The sequence below is a fragment of the Alligator mississippiensis genome, chromosome 5 (genome assembly GCF_030867095.1).
Source record: "Alligator mississippiensis isolate rAllMis1 chromosome 5, rAllMis1, whole genome shotgun sequence".
In the NCBI taxonomy this organism is placed as follows: Eukaryota; Metazoa; Chordata; order Crocodylia; family Alligatoridae; genus Alligator; species Alligator mississippiensis.
Window position 1 is genome coordinate 118,475,371 of NC_081828.1, and position 25,657 is coordinate 118,501,027.

A 25,657-nucleotide genomic window follows, 5' to 3' on the forward strand; every position below is an offset into this window, starting at 1 on the left:
AGAAACACAGCAATGAAGCCTGAACCCACCCACCAACAACTTTCTTGGTGCACATGAAAAAGGAACATAATCCAGTAGCCTATAGCTAGCTGTCTATCTTTTAAGCCTCTATTAGTTATGTGAACAGCAAAGCACTAGAGGGAGCATTACTGCAGCACCTTCTTTGAAAGTCATAACAGAATGTCCATAATAGCGAAATAACAACATGCTTCCTTATCAGCAGTTTTGCAAAGCAGTGAAGGGCCCCATATGACACAAATGTAGTTCAGAAAGGAAAGAAATAATAGCAGACATATTACATTTATATAAAATAATGAACGGGATAGAAATCTAGTGCTTGGACTTGCCTATACTCAGGGGTGAGTCAATGACATTTTGAAAAGTATACTTTTATAGGAGATATACATTTATTTCCTTTTAAAGCAGGGGTGGCCAACCTGTGGCTCTGGCACCACATGCAGCTCTTCAGCAGTTGATATGTGTCTCGTTGAATCTTTGCACAAGCACACGCTGACCAGCTTCCATTTGGTGAAACTGTGTAAACTTGAATTTTCCTTGCATTTGGAAGTTGGTCAGCGTGTGCTTGTGCAAAGATTCAACGAGACGCATATCAACTGCTGAAGAGCTGCATGTAGCTCCAGAGCCACAAGTTGGCCACTCCTGCTTTAAAGCAATACAATTTGTGCACCAACTTTTGTGAATTAAATCCATTCATGTTCAGGCATCTCTAGTAGTTACTTCTTCTGGGTCAAAAGCTATTCTCTGACTTAGGCATGAAGATTGTTTGTTTCAGGTAACAGCATCACAAAGGACTATCACATTTGCTGCCTTTTAGTAGTTTTGTCCATTTATGCAGAGTGGTTGGGATAAAAATAGGCAAAGGAACAGTTGTTCCTTGAGGTGGTTCTTCTATATCAGGGTTGAGGATTGATAATAACTAACAGACAAAAATATTCTGTTCTGGTCTATTATTAATTTTACCCTCATCACTACAATATCCATACGCTTTCCAGAAGGGCATTCACCAATGTGACTAACATTTGTCGTTTTTCCTCCTCAGGGAAAAAGGTGACCTTATTTGATTTTCTTTCTGCTGTGCTATATACTTTCATTATTGAAAACTAATCCAAGGAAATGTGTCTTGTCCTTGAAGAGACATTTTGAGTTTTTGAGGCAGATCGTAGCACCTCTGAAAGTTCATTCCAGAGTCTTACTGTCCCCCAAGAATGGTCTCTCCTCTGGACAGGTTGTTTCCCCCCTTGCACTTGGCCTTGAGCAACAGAATTTCTGACCATGGTCTTTTTCTCAGAGATTCAGATAACAACTTGCAGGTAACTGATACTGCTGCTGCATATTCTGTTCCTGTTTTCTAAGTAAATACAGAACTTCTGTCTCTAGAGAGGTCATTTGGCCTTTTCCAAAATACTGAATTCCTTCAACAGAGCAGATGTGCCATACAGTAATAGAAGACATTAACTTTAGGAATGCAAGCCAATCTGATGTAGATTCATTTGTGTGTATTCTCATTCCCATTAATGGTGTCACGTAGTTACATCTGAACAAACAACATTTATAAATATCTCAAATAAATACCTGAAAATGTTCTGAGCAATGGGGGCCTGTTTCAAATGTTCCCGAAGTACAGAGAAAAGTTCTTAGTGATTTTGAGGAGTTATGGATTGGGCCCCAGGGCAAAACAGTTAACCACTGATGGTATGATTATTCTTATTACCAACCTTTTGTATTGCTGCTTCATATATTAGTCACATGTTATTACTGCATTGTTTCTGGAAATCATATTTAGAAATTTGCTTTTAGAAATTGGCTTTTAGATAAAGTAATCATTGCATTAGGACAATGCCCCAGGGGATACAGCAAGGATTAATTGGTTGTTAAAGTACAAAGTTTCACATTCACAGCCTTCAAGGCAGACACCATGTCCAGAGCCAACAGACAAGCAGGCACATATCCTGTGAAACTGAAAACATACAAATATCATAATAAAGATAGGGTCCTGCAGCATTGGCACCAAGTCATAATGCCCAGCTGCAAAGTCCCTGGAATTTCCGGTTTTAAGTGGAATGACCAAATTAAGACACTAGCAAATAACCAAATTAAGGAGTATGCATGTGATGGGTTTATGGAGATAGACTTTTGGTTGATAAAACAAAATGTGGACACAATGACAACTACAGGGAAACCAATCACCAATGTCCAGAAATGAAGAGTCATCAAGGAAAAAAGAATACAAAAGGAGGAGTTTCTAGAACAACAAGTTGGTGTCAGCCCTCAACCTCCAAGGCTGCTGCTGTCTGACATTCAAACAAAGAACCACAAGGTGGTGGTCATGTATCGGCTAGGTGCACAGCTCTCCCTATGAACCCCCTGGGACTGGAAAATAATTGCTATTGTATTCTGTAATCATCTTCTTGCTTTGACTGCATTGGTCTTATTTTCTATCACTGTGTATCAATAAAATTTGCCTCTTATCAGATGGATGGATTTGTGGTGGGTCTGAAGGTTGTCCTCACCTGAAACAAGGTATCAGGACTGGGTCATAAATCCAGTGCCAACAATTATGAGGTACTGATATGAAATCATGTGAATGTAAATGATACAGTATAGATGGTTCATCTGCTCAAAAATACAGTAGATAAAGGAAATGGACTCTCCACAGGGAGCAGAAATAGTTAGACAAACGAGATGAAGTTCAGATGGTGGGTTGAGATAATGATTATATTAATATTTCATAACCCTCCTCCAAAGCTGTATGTCCAACAATAATATTGCACCAGTACGAGTAGTACAAGTGTCTGTGTATTTCTCTAATCCACCTCCAGAACACTCAGGAGGATTTTTCTTTTTATGCCAAGTAGACATTTAGCTATTTCCTACCAGTTTACATGATGTAAAATGTAACAATATGTTGTTGAAGACTTGGGAGGAAAAATTACTTATACCAATTAGATACACTTCAATTAGAATTTCATATTAAAACAAGGCATATCAACTTTCCCATTTTGCCTCTATGATAGAATACACAATGGAATGTGCTGTGCTGCATTTTCATGGAGGAGTTTAATACAAAGGACTACATATTCATTGTCCTACTGCAGCTCTAATTAAGGTTGTGCCCTACCAGACATCAACTATCCTGATTCTAATGACCTTTCTCATAGGGGCCTGATCCCACTCCAGTTATGTTTGGGCAAAAACACACAGATGACTTTAATAGTGGAAACTGGATTGGGCACTATATCCAAAAACAGCACTGGATCTCCTGCACTGGATTCCAGCCAGTGCAAAACTGAAGCATTCCCTTAAAGGGAATTTTAGAGAAGCTCAGGCTTGTAGGTCCATCCAGAAGGATGCACTTGTATAATCAGGTCTGTGTGGGCTACAGAGGAAAGCAGCCAACCTGACTGTGAAGAAAACACCTGATGAGAGTCCAGGTAAATAGGCTGGGAAGCCTTAGAGAGAGAAATGTTGATGTGGCATATCAGGTTCTTTGTTTAATATTAAAAAAATACTGTCTTGCATGGCATAATAAACAAACAACTGTTTGCTAACAGTATCTGCAGATCCAATCCAGTGTACGTTGGAGAATGAACATTTCCCTTCAAATGGACCAATACTTCTTTCCTCTAGAAAGGCAGAATCTCTCATATAAACAAGACACATTTTTTCAGAAACAAAAGGCTCAGAACTGATAGGGGCATGTTTTTTAGGATATGACAAATAACAGATTCTGATGACTTTTTGCAAAAACCAGTGCCATTAACATTTGTGGCAGGTTTTTATTTTGGAGAAGGAATTCTGCCTGCCTACCTAAGTTTCCTATAACATCTGAACTGAGTTAATTACTCTTTTCTTCCTTCTCTTAAAAACTGTGCTCGAAAATGTCTGCTATTTCTTCTCCATCAAAGATGGAAGAATCTTGCTACATGCATCCCCCAAGGCACTTAGGATCTTTGTCATGCTATACAAGCGAAAAACCACTAATATACTGCAAAGGTAGGCATAACTGCCATATTTTCTCACATGCATGTGTGCAAAATTCTTTAGAAATAAAGTTATATCTGGAAGACTGCAGCTGACTGATTAGTATACCTGGCTGAGTGACTTAGCATAAACTTTGCTGCCTCTCTAGGCAGTGTAATGGCTTCTTTTAGAATGACATGATGATAAATTACAACTCTGGGAAAACTATGTAAAGGGCAAGCTGTATTTAATAGTTTTGTGATAACAGAAAAAAGGTGTCATGCAATATGGGATGCAAATCTTTTACATCCCTTTGGATATACTGTGATAGTAGAAATATATCCTTATTATGGGGGAAGGGAAGTTGTCACTGGTCAATACCTACTTTTTCTTCTTCAAGTTCTCCAGGAATTTAAAGGATATATCCCCAAGAACATCCTGGAATGAGACTGGTATCAAATAGTAACTGACTCTCTATTTAGGTATTGGACCCAACCCTGCTTGTGATTGATCTGTTGCCTCCCAGATGAAATGTTGGGGCTAAAAGTCGAGAGACAGAGAGGCACCAGCTACTCTGGAGAAATACAGGGTTCAGGGAGACTTCTGCAGGAGCCCATGCATTAGGGCAAGAGGACGAAGCTGTGTGTTTGTTTGCCTTTGTGCACGTGAATTGCTTGTGACATCCAGCTATTTTTTTCCTTTTAATGCTACCAATTTGTTTGTATCAGCTTATGCTTTCAATTTTACTTCTGAAAGGAAATAGGATAAGAACTATATATTTTAAAATACTTAAAATATTTAAATATTTTAAATTTCTACTTTGTGTTTTCACTTCCTCAAAATCTGGAATGTCTTGAATTCATAGACTGACTTAAATCTCCACTAGGATTCCAACCAGTAGCATGCTTCAGAAATGTAATTTGGAATACTTAAACTTCACTGAAATGAGAGTGACCTACAACCTCAGTTAGCTCAGGCAAAGCTTACTGCTCTCTAATTTTTAAATTATTCACAAGAACAGAGCCCACTGGCAGATGAGAATTTGAAGTGCTGCAAAATTCCTCTCCCATTTGGAGCACTTCAACTTCAGATCTCTTCAGTACCATACAGATAGGGCTGTGTGAAGCTTTGGTCCCTGATTTGATTTGGCGGAGATTTGACTCGATTCGGTGGCCGAATCTCCAAATCAAATCATAAGATCGTTTAATCTCCCTGAATCGAATCGGAATCCTCCTTATCACTTTGGAGAGATTCGGAAAGATTTAGCGATTCGGACATAGAAACAGATTTAAGTGTTTTTTCTACACACGTCAAGGTACCAGGCAGCTCATGAATGCTGTGATGGTGGGGCAGATGGAGCGTTCCATAGGAGTGTGGGGGGCTCCCCAGTGCGCTCGGCAGCAGACCTGGACATGGACCAGAAGCACTTTCAGTTCACTTCCCGGTCCCCTGGGGAACACGCAGCCCGCCCCCCCCCCTCCCAGCTCAGGGAGTGGTGTCTCTTGGGCCTGAAGGAGCACCTGGGGGCTCCCCCTGGCCATTTGCTGAGCCAGGGTGGGGGTGGGAGGAGGCTCTGCACTCTCCCCAGTGGACTTGGAAGTGGACCGGAAGTATGTCCAGTCCACTTCCGGGTTCCCCGCTGAGCACACAGGGCCCCCCGTGCTCCTGTGGGATGCTCCAACTGTTCCAGCATTGGAGCTTTCACAAGCCATGCCTGGTACCTCAAGGTATGTAGAAAAAGCATTTAAAGCTGCGTCTATGCCTGAATCACTGATTCTCCAAAACAGCATCAAATCTTCAGTTTCAGATTTGGCCTAATCAAATTGGGGACAGTGATCCAAATCAAAAAATTGAATCACTGTCCCCAATTCATGCCGAATCTGAATTGAATATGTCCCATTTTGCACACCCCTACATACAGATCTGTAGCTATCTCTTCCCAGACCTCACGGTGCTTCAAAATCATCACAATGACAAGCAGATGTTTCAGAAAGTGTTTCAAAGAGATCCCTTATTTTTTCAGGATCATTCTTGAAGCAATTCAGTCATTTCTGAAGTGCTGCTTTGGAAGTCTATGTCTGTACACTCACTGCCTGCAGCGCTTCAGACAGAATATCTATTTAAAGTCAGAGTCAAATTCTGTCCTCAAGCAAATTAATTTCAGTGTAGATTAACTCATTCTCTTACTTTCTTATACCTTTGTAAAAAATGTAGTTACTCCAGTGTCAGTGGAAGCGGCTACATGACACACTTTACAACACAGTAAGCATCACCATCTACACGTGAAGATTCTTACTATGCAGTAAATTATTCTACTCATGGTTAATTTACTACCTGCACATGCAAGTAGCAAATTAACTACGGAGTATTTACTGCATAGTAATGAACATGTAGACACTGACCAGGAGAAAATTAGCTCCTGGGCAGCCCCACCACCAGGGGGCCACCCACAGGATAGGACCTGGGGCACGGGGCTTGGAGCTTCTCTAGCTCCAGGGCTGGGCCAACTCTTTGCCTGCCCCGCCCTAGGCCCTAAAAGGCTGTGGGGACTCTGGGGTCCTGGACCACCTGCAGGCAGACTTTGGCCACCAGGTCCCACAGCAGAGGCCCTAGGCAGCTGCAGCAGCCTGTCCAGACCCTGGTGCTGGTTCCTGGCACACAACATGCACTATTTGCAGCTCACCCGGGGCCTTTGTGTGGGGGGAGCCATTGCTGTCACCACAGCTGGCACTCCCGGTGCCAGGTGTCTTCCGCCCACTGTGCCTCCTCCACACAGTCCCTGTGAAGGAGCTTCCCCCAGGCCTCACAGATGTTATGCAGTACACAGGCAGTGACAGTGACCCAAGGAATGTTGGCCTTTGTGACCTTGAGGTGGGCAGTGAGGGTGCATTAGCATCCTTTCAGGTAGCTGAAGGCACACTCCATCAACACATGGGTCTGGCCCAGGCACTGGTTGAACTATGCTTGGCATGGGTCTAGCTGGCCGGTGTAGGGCCACATAAACCCTGGTAGGCAGGGTCCATGATGAGTGAAAGCCCCACTGGCTGTAGTAGGGGTTGTCACTGTGTGGTGGGCAGGTGATGGGGATGTGGGTTCCATCCCTGATGAACTAAGAGAAGCCCAGGGCTTGGAACCCTGCCACCACCTCCAGGGGGTCATGCACCTGGAGCACAATGTACTCCAGCAAGTCCTGGAGGGTGCTGCAGACCTCAAGGACAGCCCCCCTCATGGTCACCTTGCCCACACTAAAGAGGTGCCTGGCATAGTGTAGGTTGGTGGGTGTGGCCAGTTTGAGCAGGGGATTGGCCAACCTGGTGTCTGTGGGGAAGGGCCACCACATGGTGGTGTCCTGCTGTCATGCAGGAGGAGATGCTTAAAGAGCTCCTGGAAAGTGGTTCAGGTCATGCCAAAGGACTCTAGCCACTGCTCATTTCTGCAGGTGTGCTGAACAATGTGCAGCCACCAGTCCTGGCTGGACAGGTAGGCCCATAGGCTGTGGTGCTGAAGCATCAGGAGTACTTGGATAGTACTGGTGGCAGCATCCAGGTGCATGTTGTCAGCATTCCTGCTGGTGTCTAGGTGGCAGCACAGGGTCTGGGCAGCAGAACCATGGGGGCAGGGGCTCCGAGACACTGCAGCAAGCCTGGCTACGTGGCTGCACCACACTGGGGACAGGCAGGGCTAGGACTGACTTAGGCCAGGTGCTGTTGCTGCAGAAGTGAAACAGGGCAAACCGGGTGTCCAAAAGGAGCTCAGGCCACTGGATGTTGCTTTCTGGACCTGGGGGTGGAGCAACCATCACCCAGTGGGCACAGGTTCCAGCAACAGAGTCAGAGTGCTGTGCCAGCACACTGAAGGCTGCTCTGGGCCAGGAACACAGGTGGCCAGATAGCAGTACACAGGGCTAGGAGGCAGCTGTGGCCAGAACCTCCAGCTCCCCCTGGCTGCTGTAGGGGGTCAGTGCAGAGCCAAAGCGGGCAGGAGCAGACTACTGCCAGGAGTAGCAAATCTGCTTCCAAATGCCTGCATGTGCAGACACCTGTCCAAGGTGGTTTAACTCTGAAGCAAACCCATCTGGCAGTATTTGTACATGTAGACACACCCACTGAGAACAAATTATGATGCCAATGTTTTATGTATATAAAAAACCAAACATGTCTATTCTGTATTTTCTGCTAAGAAGTGCCTGGAAGCCTAACTTGAAATGGTACAAGATATATCCCATTTCCATTAACTGCAAATGGATTATTTATTCCTAGCAAATACAAGTGTTACTATAGCAAATGCTTCACTAATGCATGGACAATAATTTAGAAAAAAAATGCCCCAGCAAGTGGTTATAAACATTTTAACTAGAGCTTGGAGTCATATATAAACATGAATGTGGCTCACATATCTGAAAAAAATAGCATTAAGAAGACTCTTAAAGAGGAAAAGCGCTAACATCCTAAAAAGTTTCATCATTTATAAAAATGAACTATTTTAATTTAACTTCTCTGCTAAAACTACCTTTATTATTCAAGACAAAAAATAAATTAAAATGGTATTCTTAGTGGTAAGGGTATCCATCAATAACTTATGAATAAAGATATATTAACGTGCTTTTCTAGTTCTCAATCTGAAGCATTACAAATCAGGAAAATTTAATTAATTTAAATTTTTACAGGGCACAGTATAGTTATGAAAGAAACAGGATGTTCTGAATGCTAACTACATTATTACATAGCTGAAGGATGGAAGAACATTCCTAAAATTATTAAAATCATTAATATGTTGTCTACATTTGCCCAGGATAGAGTACAATTTTAAAAAAATCCAAAAACAGTGATGAAGGGGCATTTTAGCATTTGTAGTTTCATCTTAGGTTAAACTCATTTTTAGGGACACACTATAGATTTTTAAGAATATTTTCCCTCCATGATGTCACTAAAGGAGAGAACTAAGATGGTATTGATGCCTTAACTGTATGTTTCTGTATCTTAACTTACTTGAATATTTTCTTTGATGGCATAATCTTGAATTTAACATTTTTTGTGATGTTTGATTTGGGAATAATTAACAACAGGTCACTTTGCTGGCTACTTTGCGTTACCATTATATGCACTGAATTTGGCCCTTAGCTGACATCTTTACACTAATCTTTCAGAGATAACTAACAGCTGTCCCAAATGTAATGTTCTGAGAAGTACTCTCTGCATATTTGTACAATCTTTCTCATATCACCAACTCACTACTGCCAATAGATATGTAAAACACAATTTAGCTTTAGTAGTGAGGTCTTTGTCAATTGAGCTTCATTTGATTTCACAACAGCACCTCTTAACTTACCTGCCCAGACTGTTGCCTATATAATCATAATCGGATATTATAGTAATTGATAACTGAGGTAATTACATCCTAATTTCTTCTATTATAGCCTATGAATACGATTTCACTTAATTTTATTTATACACAAAATTTGGTGTTTCTATATTACTCTATTATTAAAATCATTCAGGATAAAGGGGGAAAAAACCCACAGGCTAAACTTTTAAAAGTTTTAAAAGGATCAGTTTTTAAATACAGTGTAGCTCAAACAACTTTGCCTGTAAAGTTCAGAGTACTGATTTTGTACTCTCAAAGTGAGTTGTAAAATTTGGGGTGAATCCACTGTATTTTTCATACATTCTGCTTTAAGAGCAAAAGAGAAATCAACCTTTACTCCTGAGTGATCAGCAACACTTCTATAAGCAACTCTTCCATTAGCAAAGTAATTTTCATGGGGGAAAGTGGTATCTTTCTCTATCCAGGAGTAGATTCCATCTGAACACAAAATCACGGTTGCTTCTGCATCTTGGAAGGGAAACCTCTGTGCACACACCAGACCACTGTTAAATTCTCCTTTGGGTGACAGAGCCTCATGTATTGATTAATACTGCAATGATAAAGATAATGCTTATACAGGTAACCAGGTCTTTTCCCTCAAATTTGCATATGCATGGATTTTTTGCTAGAACTCCAGAGCAGCCTAAACTATGTCCCATGTGTTGAGAAGAATGACTAAATGTGCAAGATTTTCTTTTTCTTGCTGTAAAGAATGGATCTTTTAGGTATTTTATTCTAGTACCAGAAGAACAATCATAGATCTTTTTTCTCTCTGATGATTTCTCTGTTACGTAGATTAACGAATTTGAAATCGGCATGAATTATATGAATAATAATAAGAAAACTTTGATTAAAATCCAAATTCTTCACACAGTAAGTCCTATTATCAATGAAGTAAGCTTTTTCTAAATTTAGTTCATATATTGCTCCTTGCAGAGGCTCCTTTCTTTAATGAATGGGTCCCTTGAGAATGAGGTTAGGGTTGACTTTAAAAACTACCAACAACAACCTACCCCCCCACCCCTTTTTGAAACTGGCTATCTACTTCTAAAAAGAAAATTACGAGGCAACAGAATAAACTGCAAGGAGGGAAAAAAGGAACGAAGCAGAACACTAGTATCACGATACAGAAGGAGCAATATAGTCTTGTATAATGACAATTCTTCTCCACCACATCAAAATGCTTCCAGTTTGTACCAAAGACAACCCTCCCTTCTTCACCAATGGACTACACTCAAAGAAGATTAGGTTTCTCCACTTACCAGCCATTCAAATCATCTCATTTAATACTTATATGATTCCCAAGTGAATTTTCTTGCAACATGTCTAATGGATGATAAGATGCATTACAACTGTAGAAATCCTCCAAATAAGTAACTTCTCCAGCTTTTAAGTTTCCCTATTAACTTGAAGCTATCCTGATGCTGAAGAACACAGGAGACAGCCTGACAGTTTGTATTCTTTAGTAATGATAATTAACTTGAGATAGGTTTGGAGGATAAATCAAGAAGGCAGAGCTGATGTATTGTAAGGTCTGAAAAAGTGTGCTTATATTACTACTACCTTCAATTAAAGTCATCACAGGTGATTTTACTATTCCTGCAACAGTATTGGGTACATAGTCTTAGAAATAGGATCCTATTTAAGATTCTATTTTGTAAGGCAAGAAAGCTGATTCCATTTCTGAAAAGCTGCCAATACCTCTCTTAGGATATGTTGCTGATGTCCCTAAGGACCACTCTTGCGATCTAAATGTATCACTTGAATCTGACAATCAGACTGTCATCAAATAACAAAACTCTTGGTCAAAGTTGCAGAAAAAAAACTTTCAGAGAAACAGATGTCTCAGATTCCCTTGACCCTTGTCACCTTTTAGGCCTAGATATGGCAGAGGAACTATATCAGTCATGTTATCAGATTATTGCTTAATGATAAATAAATAATACATACACCCATATTGATACTCAGTCATTTTCAGTAATGTCAGTTAGAGGTATTTCTGATGTGCCTGAGCTTTCTAGAGGGCATAGAAGAGTGATTTGAAACCAGGCTCTTAGGTGGCTCCATTTGTTTCTTCCTGAACAGTTCAAAGGAATGCCAAAGGCTATCTTTTCATCATTTTCATTGGTGCTCTTATTAGCTTTCCTCTTTCTGTTCATTGCGTTTGTAGGGCTGATAAGATGGTCAATGACAACAAATGGACTGGGAACCCCGTAAACTTACTTCTGATTATCAAATTAGTAATTCATCCAATCTATCAGTGCAGATGAATGCCTTATCCAGTCTTTGAATAAAACTGAGGCATGGGAGGACCAAGCTGAAACTCATTAAGCAGAGGAATGAGGCAATGCCTGTGCCATAGGCGGAATAATCTATCCGCCCTTCTAACTCAGGTGAGTGCCTGACATTTTTTTTTTTTTGTTAGGATTCATTCCCTGCAGACATCATTGGATTTCCATCTGGTATTAGGTTATCGTATTGCAATACAGGCTTTTTACTGTTATCCAGGCATTTGTCACTTCAAGATTAGATTGCTGTAATGTGCTGTATGTACCACAAATCAATCCAGAACCAGAATGCAGTAACCCACTTAATTAAATAGACTATAGGGCAGAGAATTGTATTTGAAGCTAAATATTACTATGTTTATCTCATCAATGTTCTCGCCCCAGGATAGATAAGAGTGATTTTATTTTTCAAAACCATCTCTACAACATATTTGGTACTGTGTAGAATGATACTACAACTATTACTAATTTCATTTCACAGAGCACTTTCTTTGCAGAAGTACTGTGGTGAATGTAAACTATGAATACACAAAAGAACTATAAACTATAATGCCATCATATTAACAATTTTTCATTCTATGTTTAAGTGAAATTCTTTTGTAATCGTGATAAATCAAGAACTGCATAGGTGTACCAACTATTTTGTAATGTAAGCTTCTTTCAGACCACTGGCTCAAATTCAATCTATGTCACTAGTGACCAAATCATTACCGCACAAAGGCTATTTAATGGCTTATGTGAAATAGCACCTCTGTGAATGGGTATTGGCACACAAAGATCTATGTAATTCACTGATGAAAGCAGGTATAAGAAGGCTTTTGTTAATGTTGCTTTGGGATAACCAAGCAGGGGGATCTAGGGTAGACCCTTCTCTTATATTCACGAGTTATACACAGATAGAACTTCGCTGTGTTCAGAGGTGTTATACTTAGTTTACAAAACTGTGCAAAATTAGTGAAAATCCGGGTGTCACTGAAGTGAGAGTTTTCTTATCAACTAAAATGGAAGTGGGATTTCACCTTATACAGGGTATTTATAAAGTCCTTGCACAACTTTAAATTTTAATAACTTTGGTTGTACACATGATAGAAGCAAACTATAAATGGCAGTTTAAAGCAAAATTCAGTTTTAAGACAAAACTGTTTAAATTTCTCAACTTCAGCATAACCTCCATTTTTGATCCATTGTTCAATCTGATTTTCCAACTCATAGAAAACACATTATCCAGTTCCTGATGAGTGATTTCATTAATTGCATTTGTGATCCTTACCCTATGCAGAGCTTACACTACGCTAAAAACTTAATGAATTATGCTTTCAATCACCATTTACAGTTTGCTTCTATCATGTGTATATCCAAAGTTATTCAAGTTGCACAAGGACTATATAAACACCTTGTATTTGACAACTCATCAGGTTCACAAAAATTATATTCACTTTAAATATCTGATATAGATATAACTGTTCTGACTTCATTATAAAAATGGGTTTTTAATGCCAGAAAGCCTGATATTCCAGAAAGAAAGCAAGAGGAGAAAGACATTTGAGTCAAACAGGATTGTACCTATAAAAGTCATTAAGAATTTCTCCATCCATTTAAGCAGATTCAGGAATAGGCTTATACTTCATAACTCTATATTTCTTGCGCCTTTCCTAATTTTTTTTTTAACTTTTGTTATGTTTACCAAGAAATTAAATTGGGGCATTTATGATCAACTATGAAACTTTTTAAAGCTTCTTAAAATTAATACTATGAAACTGTACACTTTTCCCTTATATTTAACTGTGCTTTCCACCTAGCTGATGAACATATCTATTATGACATCACATGGTAAAAATATGAAAGGTGGTGATTTTTATCTTTTGCAATGTATTGAAATGATAAACACTAATGAAAGAAGCCCTTTTAAAAGATGCAGTAAATCAAATTATTGGAAAATCTTGCAGGGAAAATATCATTACCAATGCTGCTTTAGGAACTTAAATGAAAAAAGAAGGCTATTTCCTGGTAAGTTGTAGGAGTCTTCTGGAGATGTTATTGAAACAGTAGACAAAGAGAACCTTTTCCAGATCACTAGAGATGATTTTAAAACATTTGACACAATTACATATAAAAGGCTAACATCAAGAGCGTCTTGAGGAACAGTGTAAAGATCACTCAAATGGGGCTCTCGCCCTCCCCTTCCCTCCCCTGCCAGCCTAGATCAGGCCCTCAGTCCCCTGCTGACCTGGACCCTCTGCTTCCTCCCTGCCCCCATGACATCCCAGATCCTCGCTCACCCACCCCCCGCTCCCCTTCCTTGCCTGCTTCCCCAGGACAGGGCTGCCAGATACGGGTGAACTGGGCACTGCTGTTCTCTGGGCTGGGCTCAGCCCAGAAAGCAACTGTGGCTCAGTGGTAGCTGCAGTACCTGGGAGTTGGGTTCCCTTTCCCTATCTGTTTCTCTAGGACGGTGCCAGCTGCCACAACTGAGCTGGGGACACAGATAAGGGATGAGGGCTGGGAAGACAGGGAACCCTGAGGGTGGGAGGTATAAGCGGGGAATCACCACTGGACAGGAGGGAAGCCCCAGGGATGGGAAGGGGGGGGGAGGGGAGCCCAGAATGAGAGGGGGAGGGGGGCAAGGGTTTTCACTTTTCAGTACTCAGGTCCCTGCTCACCAAGGGTAAGTCACAGCTGTGCAGAGAAGGTTTTTAGCCTGAATATGTGGCTGCTCTGAACTCAAGCTAACAAGAACACTGATTACCACTTTGAGAAGCCTAAGTGCAAGTGCAACCAGGCCTTAATATGAAGGAAGACAGATCATTTATGTATGTAGTTTCACAGATGGCAATTGTAGTTCAGTTTAGATCAAAGAACATTAGAGTCAAACTAAAATTAACATTAAAAAACCTAAGTATTCCATTATTTTAGCACAAGGGCCATCAAATATGCAAAGCCATGAGAATTCACCAATGCAATGACTGTGAAACTGGCAAGTGGATTTATCTTTTGAGAAATGAATGGCCTTGGGAATTGTCTATCTTTTCACTGTACTAACCAGCGTGCTTCCCTTGAAGTCTGATTTCTACCATGTCTCTAGCACTCATGTTGAGTACACAAGCTCAACAGAGATCAAAGTACCTCAAACTTCTTCCTGTTTTTCTCTCTTAGAAACAATATCAAAGAATTCTTTAGTAGTGGTTCAAAACAGGGAATCTCATAATAGTGATAATATAGGATTTATAAGTTTTACTGTTAAATACCATATATATTAATAATATCTATATTTATATGGGATCCATCATAATGAAGAGTTTTAGCTAGAGTTTCTAAGTTAGGTGAAACTTTGTGAAGCTGTCACTTCCTTATGAGTAGGCGTCCCCATTCCTTTCCCTTGAACCCCGTGAGAAGCCAGATAAATTGTGGTACGCTGCTACTTATTATAAAGCAAACCTATCAGATTTTTGAAGGTTCTATAACTGAATCCCAGGGCAAACTGGAAGACAGTATCCTGAAATGGCTGGAAAGCTATTACTGAGCTACAGTCTGAAGAACACATTTTCCATTTTGGAAAAACAATGTGTATCCACAAAGACTATGCACAATTGCATATCTAACAGGAAACTGGGTGTCTGCATATTTAGATGTTTGGATGTGCTTGGAGTTATGGCAAGGTGCAAGTATGATGACTTCTGCTTCCAATTAATTTTTTGAGTAAAAAAAAAAACAACAGTAAGAAAGTGCATCTGCAGAAGGGAAAGCTCCCTAAATGTTAATGTCCAGTTTAGCAAAGCTTTTATGCATGCTCCTAACAATACACATTTAAATAAATTAGCAAAGCATGTAAATATATATTTAAGCCCACACAGAAAATCGCTACATTTCAAGACAACTGGACAACTCAACTGCTCACAGTTTGCATGTACTTTCCTGACTCAGGATTAAATCATTGATAAATGATTAACACACCTAGTTCCAGTTTAAGAAGTACAGCACAAATCCATATTGTCTGAACACTTTTTTAGCTTGCTGAAAATTCCTCACTCCAGCATCATAAAATGTTGCCAGAAAGTACACAGGGGAATTAAGACACGCTTAGTTACATTGCGTACTCAGGTACTTTATGTAAAATTTAATTCTCTAAACTCTCAAATGAAGTGCGTGAATTAAACTTCACAATAGTCATGGTGATAGAAAAATCATTTATATTATATCAGCAATGCATGGTTTAAAAGACAGCATTCTGGGACACCTTTGGTTTTAAGAATGGTACATGATGGCATTAGAAAATGAGAAAGTTTAGAAGACTGTAATTACAAACTTGAAACTTCAGACTATGACATTCAAGGAAGTGATTATACCACTGTCATTCATTTGTTCATTTTCAGTTTTAGTTTAAATCAAAGGTGACAGATAGGGCTAGAGATTTGTCATGGTAAATTACAGAAAAAGGCAAAGACTGGTCTTGGAAAAAAGACAAATGTCACACAAATTCACATGAAAAATGTCAGAAGTCACAAGCTGTGCTATTTAATACACACACACACACACACACACACACACATCTAATTTTGCAATGAAAAGCTCTTTAAAACTTTGGGTAGGAGAAGCAGTGCTATGCAGATTCACGTCAACTGCAGACTTTAAATCCCCACCTACACCCAATTAAAAATCCTCCTGACATGACAACTGGATAAGAAACTGACTCCCTCATCATGGCCTCTATGTCATTTATCTCTGCCCAATCATGGGATTTAATCATTCTTTTTGCATAGATAGCACAGACGTGTGCTTTTAGATGAAACGCTCTGTGAAGAAACCTTCCAAGAATTTACCAGATTTCTGTGGGATTTTGTCCCTCATGGAGAAATACTCTCAAACAACATGGATCTCAGTGACCTGTATTCTGTACTCCTTCAGAAGATCAATCTCCTTGATTCCTGGCTAATTTGGATTCAGCAGGCATATGCTGTCAGGGACCCTCTTTAGCCACAGACTCAGCGCTAGTGAAATTCACAGTCTACATGAGATGTTATGTCACTGTAGCAACAAACTACAGCAACATAGCTCATTGTTACAGCAACGTAGCATCAGCAGGCATGAGTTGTGACACTGCTGCTACTGTGAGGTAGCAATGGGCTACTGCACATTAGGGTAGGAAATGACCTGTGTTGCACTGAGACTGCACAGTAACCAGTCATTTAGTACTTGCTAAAGCCTTAGCAAGTATTAAATGACTGTGCAGTAACAACTAAACAACTGGGCACATGTGTAGATGTACCCAGTCAGAAGGGAAGCAAAATGTGCAGACCCTCAATGTGTCCATTCCTTTGCACACACCAAATCATGCAAAGAAGGCTCCAGACGGCTTGGGGGAGAGTTTTACATCAATTCTCAACAACATATCAAAAGGAATATTTCCAGTATCTCCACTGCCAGAATTACAGTCTTCTTTGGTATCCACATTGACTTGGATGACCAGCAGAATGAAGGGGATTTTTATCCACTTCTGATTTCTTACCACCATCTGAATATAGTATGACCAAGCCTGGCATCCCACCACCCTACAAACAGATCTTCATTACTTTTCAGAACCTTAGTTCCTTTAAGATGTAGATATCTACATTGTAGGGTTCAACTAGACATATGCAACAGGCTATGATATGATTTCAGTCACATGTGTAATGCATGTCCTCTCTGGGTGAGCACTCATAAGATTGGGACAATGCAAATGAGGGCAGTCCCACTCTGCTCCAATGCCCCATTCTGGCTTTTGATATGAAGCTGTGGTACCTCAACAGTTGTCTGACAATGGTTAGTGTGCAATTTCCTGCTTTGTGCCTCAGCCCCTAGCAAAGAAAACACTTCAGAGATCCTTGAGGTCTTCCTTGGAGATTGGATTGGGGCTGGCTGTGATACATCCACCTTTCCTCAGTGGAAAGCAACCCTCCTTAGTGGTCTTTAATCAGATGTCTGCAAGAGAAGCAAGCAATGGCTTCTTGTAGTGCATGCATCATTTGGGTTAGGTCAGGATACAGAACTTATAGAACTGCTCCAGACACATTAACTCAAGCACCTCCATGATTTTTAACTTCACAACATTTCCATTTGCACATATATTGAAGAGATAACTCAAAACAGGAATTACAATGTATATTCCTCCTTTCTCTAAGATTCTGAGGTTTCTTCCCATATGCTTTAATCGTCAATTTGAGCTTTCACAGAAGAGCTTGTTTACAATTTTCCTAACTGCCATCCTCTGCTTTAGGATATTTTGGTGTTTGGTTCCAGGGAACCTGCCTGTCAAAGGGAACAGGTACGCACATCATATCCTCAGAGTCTAGTCAATGTAATGAAGCATATTTAAAATATGTGAGGTATCAATTTAGAATATTCCATCTGAGGAACCAAGTAATCAGGGATTGATCCCATATGATGGACCCTGGTGCTGTTGACATGCTTGCTCTATTTCAGGATTGTGTTTTTTTGCTGTTCTTGAACTTGAAGTTTCTCTATGCCAAATCCTATATCTTAATCACTTTATTGGTTTACAACACCCACAAGTGAATAAGAAATAGGCAAGAAGAGTCAAGACACAACAAGGAGGTTTGTCAATAAAGCAGTGAAAACTGAGTCTAGTTAGAAGAGTCATCACGAAAGCTTCAAGTGCAGGTACTGCCATGTGTACTAGATAGGAAATACTGATTTATCAAACTAAATTTACTGTGTCACTGAAGCACCACACAAGCATGCAGAAATCTCCTTTAGGGATAAAATGTTAGTACTCTCAGATCCAACAGATTTTCCTGAATGTATAAACTGGGACCACCTAGCATTAATCAAAATTATAAAAATGAATGTATAACCTGATATATAACTTTCAATAGATATTAATAGAAGTTAAAAATATGTAGTTACTTCTTAATCAGCAACTAGGCAAACAGATGCAAGTGAAAACCTAAATAGATTATGAAAGATACCACATTTTCCTCATCAGTGGAAACCCAGGCTTACCCTCTTGCATTCAGGGCAGTAAATTAAAAAAATGTTTTCTGGTTTAACAGTTCACCTACAGATACATATTTCACTGCATGCTATTCCTTCACTGTTAGGATAGTGGCCAAGATGTAGAATGCCTTCAATTTGCAAATGAAGAGAATATTTCATTCACCTGTTATAAAATCAAACCAAAGGAAAACCTATTTATCTATAATTATAGCAAATAACAACATAGTTATGCTGTTATAAAATAAAGCATGGTAGAAACCTATGGTACACACAAAATAAAGTATTTTTTCTGAATTCCATGCACACTATTGCATTCCTGATTTTTCTTATTTATGAAACTTTGATATGGGAATATGACATCCCTCTCCTACAGCTACAGATAAGCCCCTAGAAAGGAAGCTTGCTAAGAAACTTGGGAGAGCTAGGAACCTAATTGAAATTGCTCCCCAAGGCCTGATCATAAAATACTCTCTTCCTTGTGCACATGCTTTCACAAACTCAGACCAGGCTGTCAAACTCAATAATCTCTGTTTAAAAGAGACTATTTCTTATTGATAAAATAATTATCACAGAACTAATCAGACATGACTAATACATTCTCCACCCCCCACCCCCAAATGCATTAAAGCACGGAAATACTGGAGACACACAGGATCCATTTTGGTGCTGGCTGAAAACCATTCAGAGCCTCTTCAGGTGACTGACAGTTGTACTAGCTGTAGTGCAGCTTCCATAAATCACCCAAACCCACAACTAATGTGAACAAACAACCATTAAATAGACAAGGGTCGCATTCTTTATCCCTGCTTTAGACACTCACACAGACTCACTGATTTAAAAAAATGCTTCCCTTGATGTGGGAAATATAATAAATAAAGTGACCTGGAAATAATAGACCTGTGGGAATTAAAGAAACTGTTGTCTTGCTACCTAGCTTGAAGCAACATCTCAAAGCTCATGAAAGAACTTTAAGACTTCTTTCTTCACAGTCATCTTCTCCATGGAAATGTTGGAGTCCTGAGTGACTGTTCCCTTCTGAAGGTTATTTCTGCTAAGATGGATGAGATTCATCGCTACAGCTCTGATGCTAATGCTGAAAACATGCTACTTAATGACTGACACTTCCATAAATAAGCCCCAGGCTCTCAGAGAGACTCCAGTGTGATTTAGAACAATTACAGTGGAATGAAAGCAAGATGCATGTGCCACTACCAAATAATAATGCCCCTCTTTAAATCAAATGGTGCTGGAATGCTGTTAAAATAACCATCACAAAAGCACATAGTGTATGTGCTATTGCCAAGGGTAGATCCCGAGTGGATGCAGTGGTGCAGCTGCAACCTGCTTTAGACCAGAGCACGTTTCAGGAGCCACCAGCAAGGTTTTAAAGTTCCTAAAGCAAATGAACCCTGCCTTGTCCCTTCCCCTTGGTGCTCAGAGGCACATCTGCTCCCCTCTTCCTTCCTCCTGCCTCACCCACTTCTCTCTCTGCTATCCTCGGGGCAAAGAACACTCCAAAGCTGCTTCTGCTCTCCCCAGCAGGGCTGCACCAGGGCTGAGCTCAACAGGGAATGGAAGCAGTGGCAACAGTGCAGTGGGGGAGCAGTTTCCCCTTCTCCGCTTGGTTCCGTGGTATCAGGCACTGCCAATGTCTGGTCCCCATCCCTAGCTTAGCCCAGCTCCTGTGCAATCCTGCTGGGCAGGCACAAGTTGCTCTGGAACTTCCTCCTTCTCTTAGGACAGCAGGGAAAGCAGCAGTGGAAAATGGGAGAGAGGCAAAAGTGGAAGGAAGGGACATGCCTCTGAATAAGAAGGGGAAGGGAAGGGAGATTTTCACCTGCTTTAGGAATTTAAAAGTCCTTGAAGGCTCCTGCCACATCTGTGCCAGTACATGTGGGGGAGGAGAGGGGGAGGAAGGAGACTGGAAGCAGGAGGTTGCAGCCATCCCTGCAATGTGGAGTGATGCTCCTGTACCCTGCTTCAGGAAATGCTGGATCCACCCCTGACTATTGCATTCCTAGATAGGAATCTGGGACCTAGCATGATGTTGAAGCACCAGATTTCCATTTTAGGATCTATCTATCTATCTATCTATCTATCTATCTATCTATCTATCTATCTATCTATCTATCTATCTATCTATCTATCTATCTATCTATCTATCTATCTATCTATCTATCGTCAGATGTAGTAGTAGTCCTTTAAATACAATTTAACTTATGTTCAGTAATATTTCCAACTTTTTAAAATTTCTAATAACCATGATGGAACAATTTAATGCTACATATCTCCCAGAATGATTATCTGCTGTATTGTTCATTTGATCTTTATAAAAATATACTAATAGCAGCCCATATTCCTAAATCCATACACATTCCTAAATTCTTTGAATGTGATACCACTGGCATAAAAATGTTTTTTAAAAATGGTGTAAAATCCAGAACATGGAATCCTCCAAAGCTGAGAAAGTGTTGTTATTGTTTAGATGTATTTTGGAGAGCAAATAATATGGGCCACTGAAAGAGATCAAACTATAGGCCTAATCTGGAGTCAGTAGAAAAACTACTCTTACTTTCTGGGAACTTTGGATCAGACCATAGATGAAACTTGGTCATTGCCCTGCTAACCTGTCCTGGAGGAGTCTCTTCTATTCTTATGGAAAAGGGCCACCAATATGCCCTGGCCACCATCTTTTACATACAATTTATGAATTCCCATTCATTTTGTGCATCTTGCAGAATAAGGCAATGACGAATCATTAAATCATGGCAGCTCCCATTCGTACAAGAATACCTTGGGCCAGTGGGATGACCACATAATAGGTAAAGCCAGTTTTCTCCAAACTCATGAGGGTAGACTGGGGGTTTAGAAAGTGGAAAATCCTTATTAGGAGAACATAAAGACTAAGTTTTAAAGTTGGATCATGAACACAGAGCTGAGAGAACTCAAAGTCCACTGTCTATGAAAGGGTATCAGAGTCTGTGCCAGGAAGTATTCTAGAGAAGCCAAAGAAAGCATCAATGCTACATCTGACTCAGATGAAAGGGAAGCTTAAGAAGATATACACACAAATGTGGTGGGAACCAAAACATGGAAACCTGGTGAGTGCTCATCTGAGGGAACTGTACTGTGAAAAAGAGAAGGAGACTTCTATAGGCCTTGTCTATTCAGGGATGTTTGGAAAGCAAGCTAGTGTGTGAATTTAGTGTGCTAAATACTTAGCTCTAGATATCTACTGAGGAGTTAAGAAGATTGTCTAATATGTTTTAAATTCATATCATAGCTCATTCTGCACTCAGTTTCCAGTGGTGGAAGACCCTTGAAAGGGAATCATCAGAGAATTATTCTGCACTTGTCTCACCAGTGCTGTGTGGCCTGTACCAGTAACATTGTCTGTATGTGTATGCATGCACATATACTAAGAGGGATGTCTGCAGCAGCTTGCTCATTGCTGAGTTTTTCTTTCTATAAAACATATGCCAGAGCAGATGGGAAGAGGCAGGAAGTCCTGAATTTTTCATGGTAACAGTTACCTGCCTTTCTGGGTCAATTAATTTAGAGAATTAAACATCAGAGTACAACACTGCACCCTGAACAATGATTGGGGAGTTTAAGTAGAACAAATTTCTCTCCCTCTGTTTAAACAGACTACTTTTTCATATACTTGAGTATGTAACTTACTAATAAATGAACTTAATATGCTGTTTGCCATCTGAACAGATTTTGTTTCGTTTAAATGAATCTACTCCGAGTTATTGCAGTTTCATGTAAACTAGAAAAATGACATGAAAACAAACCCCACTATTTGCACTATGGTCTTTTTAAGCTCCTTTTCGCTAGATGAGGAGTTTGTTTTCCAGTACTCCTGCCTATCAACATGACAAACAACACCACTTCTCACCAACTAGGTCTTGATATGACAAGCCTAGGAGCCATTGTTTAAAATGCTTGCTCCTTGAGGGCAAGGAAACTTTCAGGAGAGGCATATGAGTGGTGGAGTGTTTGTAAGTCAGGGTACCCAATCTGAAACTACCAGCTTGCGACTGCCAAATACTGAAATGTTCCCCAAAGTCTGCAACTATACATTGAAGAACGAAGAAATCTTTTTTTGTGGATACAGATGTACACAAGAAAAAAAGACGACAACAATTTTATCCAGATGTAAAGTAAACTGGAGTCATGTCTCTCTGATCTTCTTGCACTGATCTGTGCAATGAAAGCCTTTCACAATGAAATGCCTGTGTGAAGCGGCTAGTATTTGTTTCAGATTCAGATTAGGCCAATTCGGGGGACAGTGATTCAATTTGGTGATTCGAACCACTGTCCCAAATCGGTTCAGAGATTCAGCTGCTGCTGAATCAGCTGAATCTCTGAATCACACAGGCCTCATCCCCCACCTGTTCTCCTAGCTCTGGCAGTGGCTGCCCCACCTGCCCCAACTCCTGGCACTTCAGAAAAAAAAGCCCCCATTCAGCATCTGCTGCCAGGTGGGGGGTGGCATTCCCACTGCCTCCCACTGCCCCGTGCCACATGGGGGGCTCTGCATGAGCCCCTCAAAGCCCTGAGGCTGCTGCCTAAGTAGTCAGTCCCAGGGCTTTTCTCCGTTTTTTTTTTCCTTAAAGGCCCGGAGCTGGGGCAGGTGGGGCAGCCATGGGGGGAGGGCTGGAGGAGTGGGGGGTGGTTGTGGGGCTCAAGGTAGAGCCCCCCCATGCAGCATGGGGCAGTGGGGGGCAGCAGGGATCACCCCCCCCACCCGCCAGCACCTGGTGAGCACCAGGGCTTTTCTTTAAAGGGCCGAGAGCTGGGGGGCGAGGCAGCCATGGGGGGGCTGGCGGAGCAGGCAGGGGATGGGGGAGAAAGCAAGGGATGGGGGCTGGCAGGGGTCCCCCCATGGTCCCCTCCCCCCTCCACCAGCCTCTCCTCTCCCACCCCCTTACCAGCTCTGAGTCTGACTGCAGCTCCCTGCTGCAGCCACCAGGGACTGCCCAAATCATCAAAGCTCTCTGAATCGATTCAGAGAGCTTTGAATCAATCTGGACCTTTTAACTGGTCCCAATTTGATTCGGATTAGGAGATTTGGCCACTGAATTGGGCTGAATCTCCTCTGAATTGAATCACCACCCGAAGCTTTGCACAGCCCTACTGTTTACCCCCTAAAGACATTTCATTTATATCATTATAGAAGACCCTGACTTAATATAAATTCTCAGGTTGATCTGTCCTAAGAGACAAAATCCAGACAGAAACAGAAGTGCAGAAGAAATAGCTACTTTTAATAGAGGAGCTCAACAGAATGCGCTCTAATTAACAGCTATTCATGTCCTATTTGGCTTTTCTGTTGTAGTTAGGTATTCCTGACCACTTCTCCACTCACTTCCACACCACACAGATCTCTTAGCATATTTCTTGAAAAACAGGCTTATATTTTAGAAGTTCTGTAATATGTAATAGTGTTTTGTCTCAATCTAGATACTACTGTTCAATTTCCAAAAAACCAGGCATTTCCAAGAGTAGGAGATTATGGGCATCTTGTTTGCTTCAATGTTGTTTTTTACCGAGCTACAAAATTTACCATCTGCATTGCCATGTTCCTTTTCAGTGTCACTTTGCTGTTTTTGTCTTCTCATCCACAGCCACCCCTCCTGTGCTTAATGAAACATTTAGTATGGCTGTGCCTGTGCTCTGCATGTGTAGTGACCTCAGTGTCAGTGCTACCACTGACTTCCCTTGGTATGTATGAGGATACAGGAACACATGACTGTTGCCCTGTCATATGTCGTTCAGAGCTTAGAGAAAGAAAAGGGGAGGGGAAGAAACAAACAAATGAAGAGCCATTGTTCAGGGCAACCTGAAATGCACTATTAAGGATCAACATTCAAGTTTGTCACTCATTCAATGGCTTCCACTCATATAGACTGTCTAAAAGCTGGTATTCTAGAGAAGGGCTTGAAAAAAAAGGCAACAATTCATTGGATATTTTACAGCTTGGATGTCTTCTCCACAGGTGCATATTAGGCTGTAGTAAATTTTCCTTTTGTATAGTTGGTGACTGTACTACCTGCGTGAAGTTTTAAAGCAGACACCTACAATCCATATTAGATATCATTAGGCCAGATGGTTGAATTACAGGGTCTGCAATAAGTCATTCATTGATCCATTTCACACACCCTTGAAAGAAAGGGTCTGAAATAAGGCATTCATTCTTGACACCGTTTTCCCACAAAAATCTCTTGTTTATCTTGTGGGGACAGTCCTGAGGCTTTTCAAGCTTCAGTCAATATGGGTTTTTGGATTCAATATGGCATCATAGATGTTTTATGACAAGTAATTCAACCTGCTAATCTATATAGTCTCCATATTCCACCATGCATGGAAGTTCCTATTTGTCACCTCCTTTAGAACCAAATGATGGGTTCTCCCCAACCCCCCCAAAAAGATGGAGCTTTACTGTCATGGCTGATATTCCTTGCCTGTGATTCTAGAAACTGTGGTTATACTAAAAGACCTTCATTTTCCTGATCATGAGAGATGTCCTCACTTGGCCAAAACGAAGGACCTCAATGACATGGCAACCTCCACTAGCTTTAGCAGAATCCTAAACACTACCTGGAATTTCAGACTTAGGTTTTCTCCTGTCACAGCTCTTTTCCCTTATCTTTTTAATTCTCACTCTCATAGTACTTGTCCCTTCTGTATAAAAAGTATTGCATCTTTTGCAATTCTGTTGTGAAACACTGAATAAATCTTTGAGCAAGAGGTAAGGGTTTTGTTTTTTTTTTATTTATCTTTTATCACAAAAAAAATCCTTGCCTCTCACACATTTCCTGGACAATCATGGCTACAACACTCCTATCCTATTACTTAACATTTGTATACAGTCCAGGGGTCTGCTTTTTAACAAAGATGTGGAGAAACTGGAGAGGCTCTAGAGGCAAGTAACACAGATTTAAAACAGTTGAAAAGCAAGCCATATAAGGAAAGTGTGAGAGAACTAGGTGTGTTTATTCTGAAGAAAAGGAAATCATTAAAATGGG

General features: G+C 40.7%; 1 protein-coding gene across 1 annotated transcript in view; it reads right to left on the minus strand.

Moving 5' to 3' along the window:
- CNTNAP2 (contactin associated protein 2) overlaps nt 1–25,657 on the minus strand; it is a 1,295,029-nt gene that overhangs the window by 542,437 nt on the left and 726,935 nt on the right. The window lies entirely within an intron of this gene.